The following is an 11,940-nucleotide window of genomic DNA, read 5'->3' as shown; positions in this document are numbered from 1 at the left end:
TGACGTCTGTGGTGGGAAAATTAATGGAAAAGATACTTAGGGACAATATATATAATTATTTGGATAATCAAGGCCTGATTAGAAACAGTCAACATGGATTTGTGCCTGGAAGGTCATGTTTGACTAATCTTCTTGAATTTTTTGAAGAGGTTACCAGGGAAATTGATAAGGGCAAGGCTGTGGATGTTGTCTATATGGACTTCAGTAAGGCATTTGACAAGGTTCCACATGGAAGGTTGATTAAGAAGGTTAAATCGTTGGGTATTAATAGTGAGGTTGCAAGATGGATTCAACAATGGCTGAATGGGAGATACCAGAGGGTAACGGTTGACAATTGTATGTCAGGTTGGAGGCCAGTGTCTAGTGGAGTGCCCCAAGGATCTGTGTTGGGTCCACTGTTGTTTGTCATTTACATTAATGATCTGGATGATGGTGTGGCAAATTGGATTAGTAAATATGCAGATGATACTAAGATAGGTGGAGTAGTTGATAGTGAGGTAGATTTTCAAAGTCTACAGAGAGACTTGGGCCTTTTGGAAGGGTGGGCTGAAAGATGGCAGATGGAGTTTAATGCTGATAAGTGTGAGGTGCTGCATTTTGGTAGGACAAATCAAAATAGGACGTACAGGGTAAATGGTAGGGAATTGAGGAATGCAGTGGAACAGAGGGATCTGGGAATAACTGTGCATTGTTCCCTGAAGGTGGAATCTCATGTGGATAGGGTGGTGAAGAAGGCGTTTGGTATGCTTGCCTTTATAAATCAGAGCATCGAGTATAGAAGTTGGGATGTAATGTTGAAATTGTACAGGGCATTGGTGAGGCCGAATCTGGAGTATGGTGTGCAGTTCTGGTCGCCAAATTATAGGAAGGATGTCGACAAAATGGAGAGGGTACAGAGGAGATTTACTAAAATGTTGCCTGGGTTTCAGCACTTAGGCTACAGAGAGAGGTTGAACAGGTTGGGTCTTTATTCTTTGGAGCGTAGAAGGTTGAGGGGGGACTTGATAGAGGTTTTTTAAATTTTGAGAGGGACGGACAGAGTTGACGTGGGTAAGCTTTTCCCTTTGAGAGTGGGGAAGATTCCAACAAGGGGACATAGCTTCAGAATTGAGGGACAAAGGTTTAGGGGTAACATGAGGGGGAATTTCTTTACTCAGAGGGTTGTGGCTGTATGGAATGGACTTCCGGTGGAAGTGGTGGAGGCTGGCTCGATTTTATTATTTAAGAGTAAATTGGATAGGTATATGGATAGGAGGGGATTGGAGGGTTATGGTCTGAGTGCAGGTAGATGAGACTAGGTCAGGGAGAATGGTCGGCGTGGACTGGTAGGGCCGGACAGGCCTGTTTCCATGCTGTAGTTGTTATATGTTATATGATGAATCAAATGACAAGTTTTACCGTAACGTCTATGTAATTTAGTTTAGAAACATAGAAAATAGGTGCAGGAGTGGGCCATTCGGCCCTTCGAGCCTGCACCGCCATTCAATATGATCATGGCTGATCATCCAACTCAGTATCCCGTACCTGCCTTCTCTCCATACCCCCTGATCCCTTTAGCCACAAGGGCCACATCTAACTCCCTCTTAAATATAGTCAATGAACTGGCCTCAACTACCTTCTGTGGCAGAGAATTCCACAGATTCACCACTCTCTGTGTGAAAAAAAACTTTCTCATCTCAGTCCTAAAAGACTTCCCCCTTATCCTTAAACTGTGACCCCTTGTTCTGGACTTCCCCAACAACGGGAACAATCTTCCTGCATCTAGCCTGTCTAACCGCTTAAGAATTTTGTAAGTTTCTATAAGATCCCCCCTCAATCTTCTAAATTCCAGCGAGTACAAGCCGAGTCTATCCAGTCTTTCTTCATATGAAAGTCCTGCCATCCCAGGACTGATACAACAGGGTATTTGTCAGATTCTGGGTACAGCATTTCAGGAAAGATGTGAAGGCTTTTGAGAGGATATAGACAAAGGTTTGCTAAAATGATTCTGGGGTTGAGGTACCTTGGTTGTGTGGAAAGAATGGAAACACTGGAGATGTTCGCTTTGAAACAGAAGAGGTTGCAGCGAGATCTCATGGAGGCATTTTAGTGGAGGAGATCAAGAGCTGCGGGGTATAGAATGGAGATTTTGTTGACTGGATAGCATGCAACAAAATCATTTTCACTGTACCTCGGTACACATGACAATAATACACCAAACTAATCTAAACTTTCCATTTGAGGGGGGGAGGGGGGGAGAGGGGGATATCAGAGGTTGTGCATATGGGAATGAGCCAAATTAGACAGATCTCTCAAAGAGATGGAAAAGGCAGGATGAATCAGATTTCAACCAGATATGGCAGATTTTGGGCACCATATCTGAGGATGGATGTGCTGGCTCTGCACAGGGTCCAGTGGAGGTTTACAAGAATGATCCCAGGAATGAGTAGGTTAACCTATGATGAGCGCTTGTTGGCACTGGGCCTGTACTCACCGGAGTTTGGAAGAACGAGGGGGGACCTCATTGAAACATGCAGAATAGTGAAAGGCATGGATAGAGTGGATGTGGAGAGGATGTTTCCGCGAGTGGGAGAGTCCAGGACTAGAGGTCATAGCCTCAGAATTAAAGGACGTTCTTTTAGGAAGGAGATGAGGAGAAATTTGTTTAGTCAGAGGGTGGTGAATCAGTGGAATTCTTTGCCACAGAAGGCTGTGAAGGCCGAGTCAGTGGATATTTTTAAGGCAGAGATAGATTCTTGACTAGTACGGGTGTCAGAGATTATGGGGAGAAGGCAGGAGAATGGGGTTAGGAGGGAGAGATAGATCAGCCATGATTGAATGGTGGAGTAGACTTGATGGGCCGAATGGCCTAATTCTACTATTCTTGATCACCTTATGACTAATTACACATCCAAGGAAGTCTCCTCAAGAATTGAAAGTGCGTGAGGACATTTGTTTTTTCACAGCTTGTCTTTTGGTTCTGGAATACACTTGCAGGTTGAAGCAGATTCATTGTCCAGGGATTGGGATGAGGTTGGGGCACTGGGACCAATTGAATTGCTCTTATGTAAAGCCTTTATAAATTCACTGGGCTAAATCGCCTCCCTCTGTGCTGTAAACCATCGGATGACTGCCAATTGTTTTTTTACTGCGCATTAGGGAATTAATTTGAACCAGACTAATTACACATCCAAGGAAGTCACTTGTGTGTTGAATGAAGGTGCAAAACCTGGTGGCACAGTGGTTGAGTTGCTGCCTTACAACACCAGAGACCCAGGTTCGATCCTGACGTCCTACGGGTGCAATCTGTACGGAGTTTGTACATTCTCCCTGTGACTGTGTGAGTTTTGTCCGAGCGCTCAATTCATGTGACAATAATGAACCTAAACCCAAACCCAGAATGTATTGATCTTCTGCTGGTGGAAAACATACTGGCTAGTTGTATCACAGTTTGTTTCGGTAATCCAGACTCCCAAAAATTGAGAGAGGCGACAGAAAGTGGAGGTCATTGCCCAGTCCATCACGGGTATTGACCTCCCCGCCATCGAAGAGATCTCCAGCAAGCACTGCCTCACGAAGGCAGCTAACACCATCAAAGACCCTCGTCCCCCCAGGCCACACTCTCATCTCGCTGCTGTCATCATGAAGAAGGTACAGCAGCCCGAGAACAAGGTTCAAGAACAGCTTCTTCCCATCAAACCAGCAGGCCGGAACCACCCTGTACACACAACCTAACCACAACCCTCGCTCAACACTGAACTACTATGGACTTTGCACCACTCCAGTAGCAATGTGTACATTGGCTTGCACAGTAATGGTGTGGGTTGCCTCGAATTACTGATAATTTACTGTATCTTTATTGGTTGTGTTGCTGTGTTTAATATGCCCGTAAAGGCAGCAACATAAGAATGTCACTGTTCCAGTCCACCGGTGGATACGACTATTAAACACACCTGACTTTTGACTTTTGGTTGTCCTTTTGCTTTCTGTCGATGTTTATTAAAACTGAAACTGGCAAAGTCATCTGTGTTACAGCTGACAGTTTTTTCCTGTGCAGGTTTGGTTAAAAGTAAACCCAGCAATGTTTCAAAAGAGGAGCTAATGGTCCAGCCAGCTTACTTTCGGAATGGTAAGGGTGTGTGGACTGTACCAACATCCTGCTCAGAAAATATGATTCAACAAAGTCAACACCAAGTCTTGAGATGTAATTTGACATAGAACTGGGACTCTCAGGGGTGAAATAAGCAGAACCATTGCTTCGCATTAAAGACAGGCAAAAAATGCTGGAGTAACTCAGCGGGACAGGCAGCATAGAAAGATAGAAAATAGATGCGGGAGGAGGCCATATGGCCCTTCGAGCCAGCACCGCCATTCATTGTGATCATGGCTGATCATCCACAATCAGTAACCTGTGCCTGCCTTCTCCCCATATCCCTTGATTCCACTAGCCCCTAGAGCTCTATCTAACTCTCTTTTAAATTCATCTCTTGAGAAAAGAAATAGGTGACGTTTCGGGTCGAGATCCTTCTTCAGACTGAGAGTCAGGGGAACAGGGAACGAGGGATATAGACAGTACTTGGGAGAATTGATTGGAGGATATGCACACAAAAAAACAATAATCAAGGAAATGTGGGGCACACAATGGTCCTTTGTTAGCTGTGGGATAGGTGATAATGAGAAAACAGAGGAACTCAACAGGACGACAGTGAAACTAGTACGACAACTAGGGTGGGGGAGGGACGGAGAGAGATGGAATGCCGGGTTACTTGAAGCTAGAGAAATCAAAAGTCATACCATTGGGTTGTAAACTTCCCAAGTGAAATATGAGATCCTGTTCATCCAATTTACGTTTGGCCTCACTCTGACAATGGAGGAGGCCCAAGACATCAAGGTCAGTGTGGGAATGGGAAGGGGAGTTAAGGTGTTTGGCAACTGGGAGATCATGTAGGCCGAGGCAGACTGAGCGAAGGTGAAGCGATCGCCCAGTGTGTGCTTGGTCTCAATGCTTCGCATTGCTTTGTGTGGTATCTTGTTTCAAAAGTACGTATGTATTTATTTACTGACAGTTCTCATCCAACCACATTGGGGACAAGATTGTCACCTTCAGGAGAGATTACGAACATACACCTGCACTTTCAGCTGGAAATTGGGGATCTTAAGTGCAAAATCCAATTAAATAAAGGAATGGAAACAATAAAAAATATGCAATATTGAAAGCTTCAATTATAAGTTGATTTAGTCAATCCTTCAAGGAGTTGTGGGGCTTCAGGGACACTGCTGGTGCCTCTGGCTGCTGCAACTGTGGAAAGTCTGTCCAGGTTCAACTGCTGAAGGACCGTGTTGGGGCACTGGCGAGGCAACTGGATGACCTCAGGATCATCGGGAAAACGAGAGTTTCCTGGACAAGACCTTCAGCGAGATCGTTACACCGAAGGTACCTGAAGAGCAGGGCCGTCTTTAGAGCATTATAGGCCCCGGGCAAAGCAGTGTACTGGGGCCCCTACGACAACTACTCACAGGAATATAAATGTAAATGGTCGATAAAATTAAACATATATTTATTTTATTGGCACTTCCAACAAAAGCACTTAGCGATGGACTTAGGGTGCTGCATTGTTGCGAAAAGCACTTACAGATCGCTGTGAGAAGCACTTAGGGATGGAAAAGCAAAGCACTTAGGGAGCTAATTGTTGCGAAACAGATCGCTGTGAGAAGCACTTAGGGATGGAAAATGTTGCGAAAAAAACACTTAGGGACCGAAAATGTTGCGAAAAAAGCACTTATTGAACCTACATTTTTAAAGTAGTATTTATTTATTGCAAGTCACTTAACATACACAGATCAGCATGGGGCCCCTATGCTCGTGGGGCCCCTATGCTCGTGGGGCCCCGGGCAAGTGCCCATCAGGCCCATGCGTTAAGACGGCCCTGCTGAAGAGAGAAGGTGGGTGACAGTGAGGAAGGGAAGGAAGCTTGGAGTACAAGAGACCCCTGGGTTGTACCTCTTGAAAACAGGTTCACCCTCTTGGAAGTTGTCGGGACAGAAGACACTGCCATGTCCTTCTGCAGGTGTACAGGGCCCTGGTGAGACCACATCTGGAGTATTGTGTGCAGTTTTGATCTCCTAATTTGAGGAAGGACTTCCTTATGGACAATAGACAATGGACAATAGGTGCAGGAGTAGGTCATTCGGCCCTTCGAGCCAGCACCGCCATTCAATGTGATCATGGCTGATCATTCTCAATCAGTACCCCGTTCCTGCCTTCTCCTTGCTATTGAGTGCAGCGTAGGTTCACGAGGTTAATCCCCGGGATGGCAGGACTGTCATATGAGGAAAGATTGGAAAGACTGGGCTTGTATTCACTGGAATTTAGAAGGATGAGGGGGGATCTTATAGAAACATATAAAATTATAAAAGGACTGGACAAGCTAGATGCAGGAATTTTTTTCCCAATGTTGGGGGAGTCCAGAACTAGGGACCACAGTCTAAGAATAAAGGGGAGGCCAATTAAAACTGAGATGAGAAAAAACATTTTCACCCAGAGAGTTGTGAATTTGTGGAATTCTCTGCCACAGAAGGCAGTGGAGGCCAATTCACTGGATGAATTTAAGAGTTAGATAAAGGGCTTGGGGCTAGCAGAATCAAGGGGTATGGGGAGAAGCCAGGGACGGGTTACTGATTGTGGATGATCAGCCATGATTACAACGATTGGCGGTGCAGGCTCAAAGGGCCAAATGGCCTCCTGCTGCATCTATTTTCTATGTTTCTAACGACCATTTTCAAACATCGGTCATTTAGCCAGAAATATGTCAATTTTGCACTGAGCGAATTAGCACGAACAGCTTCAAATGGAAGTTAATAACTTTGCCTTAAATAACTCCAGTAAATAAACCATTGCTCGCCTTATAAGGATAACAAACTGTGTTAGGCTGTTGGCACATAACAACAACATACCAGGTCCTGTTGTGAACACAGGATTCACAGACTGTTTTTAAGGACGAGTTGGTCAGAATGTGCATCTATTTCATGACACTGCCACAGAGGTAAATTTTGTCACTTGGTCAGAAGTTAAAATGTATCCAATAACTTGGAAATACTTCTCAAAAGCCTTAATTGTGAGAACGTTATCATTTTATTTTTTTATATATCTGATTTATTTTAACATTTCATCAGCCCATTACAAATGTATTTTTCTTATCCTTAAATCAATTTTCCATTGCTTAATATAAATCTTTGTTGCTGCAGTTTAAGATTGCTGCAGACCAAGATTAAAAGAACATGAAATTATATGCGAAAGACAGACACCAAGAGATGGAGTAACACAGTGGGCCAGGCAGCATCTCTGGACAAAAAGGATAGGTGACGTTTAGGGTTGGGAGTAGGGTTGCCAACTGTCCCGTATTAGCCGGGACATCCCGTATATTGGGCTAAATTGGTTTGTACCGTACGGGACCACCCTAGACCCGTATTAGGCCCGGGGGGCGCTGTAGGCCCGGACACTGTAGGCCCGGGGGCCGCTGTAGGCCCGACTGTGTAGGCCCGGAGGCCCGGGCGAGGCTAACGGAGGTTGCTTAGCAACTCGCCTCCCAGCACGGGCGGCCGCCGTTGGTGGAGCGGGAGCACGTGGCCGCTGACTGTGTGAGGTCACGTGGGGCGCGGGGCGGTGATGTCACCTTGTGTCCCTTATTCGGGAGTGAGAAAGTTGGCAACCCTAGTCGGGGACCCTTCTATGCAGTTGTTTATACGAGGGTTTCTGTGTAAACAATGGTATACTAACAATGGTCCATTACCATGGAAAACAGGAATTGCCAGTTCATGCTGAAAAGGTGAACTTAACAAACAGCAGACTGTGGCGCAGCGGTAGAGTTGCTACCTTACAGCGCTTGCAGCGCCAGAGACTCAGGTTTGATCCTCACCATGTGTGCTGTCTGTGCGGAGTTTGTACGTTCTTAATGATAGTGGAGTCAGGGGGTATGGGGAGAGGGCAGGAACGGGGTACTGATTGTGGATGATCAGCCATGATCACATTGAATGGCGGTGCTGGCTCGAAGGGCCGAATGGCCTACTCCTGCACCTATTGTCTATTCTCTATTGTCCATTGTTCTCCCCGTGACCGCTAGGGTTTTCTCCAAGATCTTCGGTTTCCTCCCACACCCCAAACACGTACAGGTTTGTAGGTTAATTGGCTTGGTGTTTGTGTGTGTAGGATAGTGTTAATGTGCTCGTGCGTGGTCGGGGTGGAATTGGTGGGCCGAAGGGCTTGTTTCCACGCTGTATCTCTAAAACTAAAACTAAATCTAAAACACAGTGAAACGACACTATTGCCTGTGTGCCAGAGCTTCTGACTTCGGATCAACTACTGTCTGTAGATGATATGTGTGTACTCCTTTAATTGATAGTGACGATGTCCATGTTAACCACTCCCTCACCGGTTGGTATAATTGTAGCTTCCCCACCCCTAGCAGGGGCTCCAGTGATCGTGACAGACCATGTACAGCTAGGGCAGTGATATGTGTGCATTAAAGTAGTTAAAGATACAATGGTGTCCGGGAACCATCTCTACATGGTGTCAGAAGTGGTTCTTCCTGCGTCTTCAGTTTGTTGGGTTTTGTTTTCTTAGTTCCAGTTCCCCCTCCCTGTGCCGTGATGGCCTCTGCCTGTCGCAAACCTGACATCTTGGTCTTTGATGCAGACATCACTCATCGCTGGAGTGTGTTCCGACGTGACTTTGAGCATTATGCCACAATCGCTCACCCTGCCGTGGCCCCTGCGGTCAAAGCCTCCCTTTTACTGAACCTGGCAGGTCCCGAAGCGCTTGAGCGGTCGGAGTCATTCATCTATGGACAAGGCGAGAGTGTCCAGGACCCGGTATGTCTGCTTGCTAAATTTACGGCTATGTGTGACCTCCCCACGAACCACATCTTAGAGCGTTTTAAACTGTTCTCCCGACGCCAAAACCCTGGGGAATCTGTTGACAATTTCGTGGCCGCGCTGCGCCGAATGGCTCGCCGATGCGACCTGCACGTCCTGACCCCTGAGACTCTAACCCGCGACATCCTGGTCTTTGGTCTACGGGATGGTAAGCTGCGCTCAGAGCTGCTACGTAAGCCTGATCTGACATTCCATGAGGCGTTGTATGCCTCTCGTTTAGCTGAGGCTGTCTCCTCTGCTGTACAGCCACCGGACCCTGTGGTCCACGCAGCTAGCTTCACCTCTGCTCCTCGGCGACAGAGGGCAAGCCCGACGCCGAGCTCTAGGCCGCGCCAACGCTGTCCGAACTGCAACTTTACTTCGCATCGTTTTAATGTCTGCCCGGCGATGGGGAAAACCTGCAATCTCTGCAATAAGCCCAACCACTTTTCGGCGGCCTGCCGTTCCCGTGGGAACCCTGCACAGCCACGGCAGAAACCCTCTCGCTACTTGACACGTGATGATACCGCGTCTGGTTCTCATCTCCAGCATGACGAACTCCCCCTGTCTGACTCTGGCTCTTCCCAGAGCGAAATGAGTGTGTTTTCCCTGCGAGGTGCACCTGCTCTGATAACAGACCCAACCGTCCGAGTCACGGTGAATGGCATGGCCTTCTCTGCTAAGGTGGACACGGGGGCTGCTGCCAATGTTATGTCAACAAGCCTATTCAAGAAGATAAGAGATAATGAGCTCGTTTCTACAGACAGTGCTGTTTTGCGTGCATATGGGGGCGGTGTACTTGTTCCTGTGGGGAAGGCCACTCTCCACTGCAAGGTGCTGAAGACCTCTCGGCCCCTTTCTTTCTTTCTGCTAGACGGTAAATGTGTCCCCCTGCTCGGCGTGGAGGCCTGCCAGGACCTCGGATTGGTGAGATTCCACAGCGATGTCCACATGGTGGAGGCACCCCTAAACCCGCTGGCCGAGTACCCGGACCGTTTTGACTCGAAGCTGGGGAAGTTGCCCTGCAGCTACAAGATTGCCCTCAACCCCGACATCACGCCGGTTGTCCGTCCCCCGCATCGGGTATCCTTCGCCATGAGAGACAAGGTCGAGTCCACTCTTCTCGAGATGGTGGCCACGGGCATCCTGAAGCCAGTAACGGTCCCCACCCAGTGGGTCTCCACTATGGTCGTCGCTGCGAAGAAGGATAAGAGTGAACTACGGATCTGCATCAACCCTAAGGACTTGAACTTGGCTATCAAGCGCCCGCATTATCCTATGCGGACAGTGGAGGATGTTGCTGCACAGGTCGGCCCACTGTGTTCTCGGTTCTCGATGCCAAGAGCTCGTTCTGGCAGATACCTCTGGACGAGCGATCCTCGCACCTGACGACCTTCAGCACCCCCTTCGGCAGGTACCGCTTCCTCCGCATGCCGTTTGGGATCAACTCTGCCAGCGAAGTGTTCCAAAGGACCATGGAACAACTGTTTGCTGGGCTCCCGTGTGCCATCATTGTCGACGACATTCTGGTTTACGGGAAGAATGTCGCTGAGCACGACCACCACCTTCGCCAGGTGCTACAGCGGGCCCGAGATGTCAACCTGAAGCTCAACCCGAAGAAATGCCGGTTCCGGGTCCCTGAGGTCACCTACGTGGGACACGTCTTCACAGCATCAGGGCTGAAGCCCGACCCGCAAAAGACAGCCGCAATATCCGAGATGCCTGCACCTGCTGACGTGCCTGGCCTACAGCGCTTCTTGGGCATGGCCAACTACCTGGGAAAGTTCATCCCCGACCTGAGTGAACTGAGCGCCCCTCTGAGGGACCTGGTGAAAAAGGACGCTGCCTGGGCCTGGTTCCCGCAACACCAGAAAGCATTCGACACCCTCAAATCTAAGCTGATCAGCATGCCTACGTTGAAGTACTTTGACCTCCAGCGCCCCATCGTTCTCACATGTGATGCATCGAAGTTTGGCCTAGGGGCCGCCTGCCTGCAGGTCCACGACGGGGTGCAACTGCCGGTGTCCTATGCATCCCGCACGATGACGACCGCGGAACAACGCTATGCCCAGATTGAGAAGGAGCTGCTGGCAGTTGTTTTTGCCTGCTCCAAATTCAAGGACTATATCCTGGGCACTTGCTTCACTGTTGAAACGGACCACCAGCCTCTGGTTACCATCCTCAATAAGCCGATACACGTGGCCTCCTCCCGGCTCCAGCGCATGATGCTCCAGCTACAACGTTTTACTTTCACCGTGGTTTATCGAAAGGGCAAGGACATGTTTGTTGCTGATACGCTGTCTCGGGCGCCCCTCCCATCCACAACCCGACATCCATACGAGGCGTCCGATCTGATAGTCCTAAACGTCAATTTCGTGCCCTCCAGTCAGTTGAAGTCCCTGGCCAAGCACACGGCAGCTGACGCTTCGCTACAACAGCTGGCCGCGATCATCAAACGGGGCTGGCCAGGCCGCCGTTCTTCCCTGCCGGCCGCAGCGGTGCCTTACTTCCTGGTTCGTGACGAGTTGGTGCTGCGTGAGGGTGTGATTGTGAAGGGGCACAAGGTGGTGGTGCCCGCAGCACTACAAGAACAATATTTCGAAACTGCTCATCGTGGCCATCCCGGGGCCGAAGCGACCCTTTCCATCGCTCAGAGTCAGTTCTTCTGGCCTGACATGCCTCGCTATTTCCGAGATAGAGTCTCCGCGTGCCCTACCTGCAACAGCCTCGCTCCACAGCAACAGCGGCAGCCGCTCCTGCAGCAGCCAGCCCCTAACCTGCCCTGGTCCGCGCTGGCAACCGACATCTTCGAATGGCACGGAAAGCACTTTCTGGTGCTAGTTGACTCTTACTCCAGCTGGTTTGAAGTTGACCAGCTCCACTCCCTATCTTCCTCCGCGGTCATCGAGAAGCTACGCCGCCACTTTGCCACCTTCGGGTCCCCAGCCAGCATGCAATCGGACAACGGCAGCCAGTTCACCAGCGCCGAGTTCCGTGCTTTTGCTGAACGGTGGAATTTTCGGCACTACACCAGCAGCCCGGAATACCCGC

This window comes from Rhinoraja longicauda, chromosome 3, assembly GCF_053455715.1.
Source record: "Rhinoraja longicauda isolate Sanriku21f chromosome 3, sRhiLon1.1, whole genome shotgun sequence".
NCBI classification, from domain to species: Eukaryota; Metazoa; Chordata; class Chondrichthyes; order Rajiformes; family Arhynchobatidae; genus Rhinoraja; species Rhinoraja longicauda.
This window is presented reverse-complemented; position numbering follows the sequence as displayed.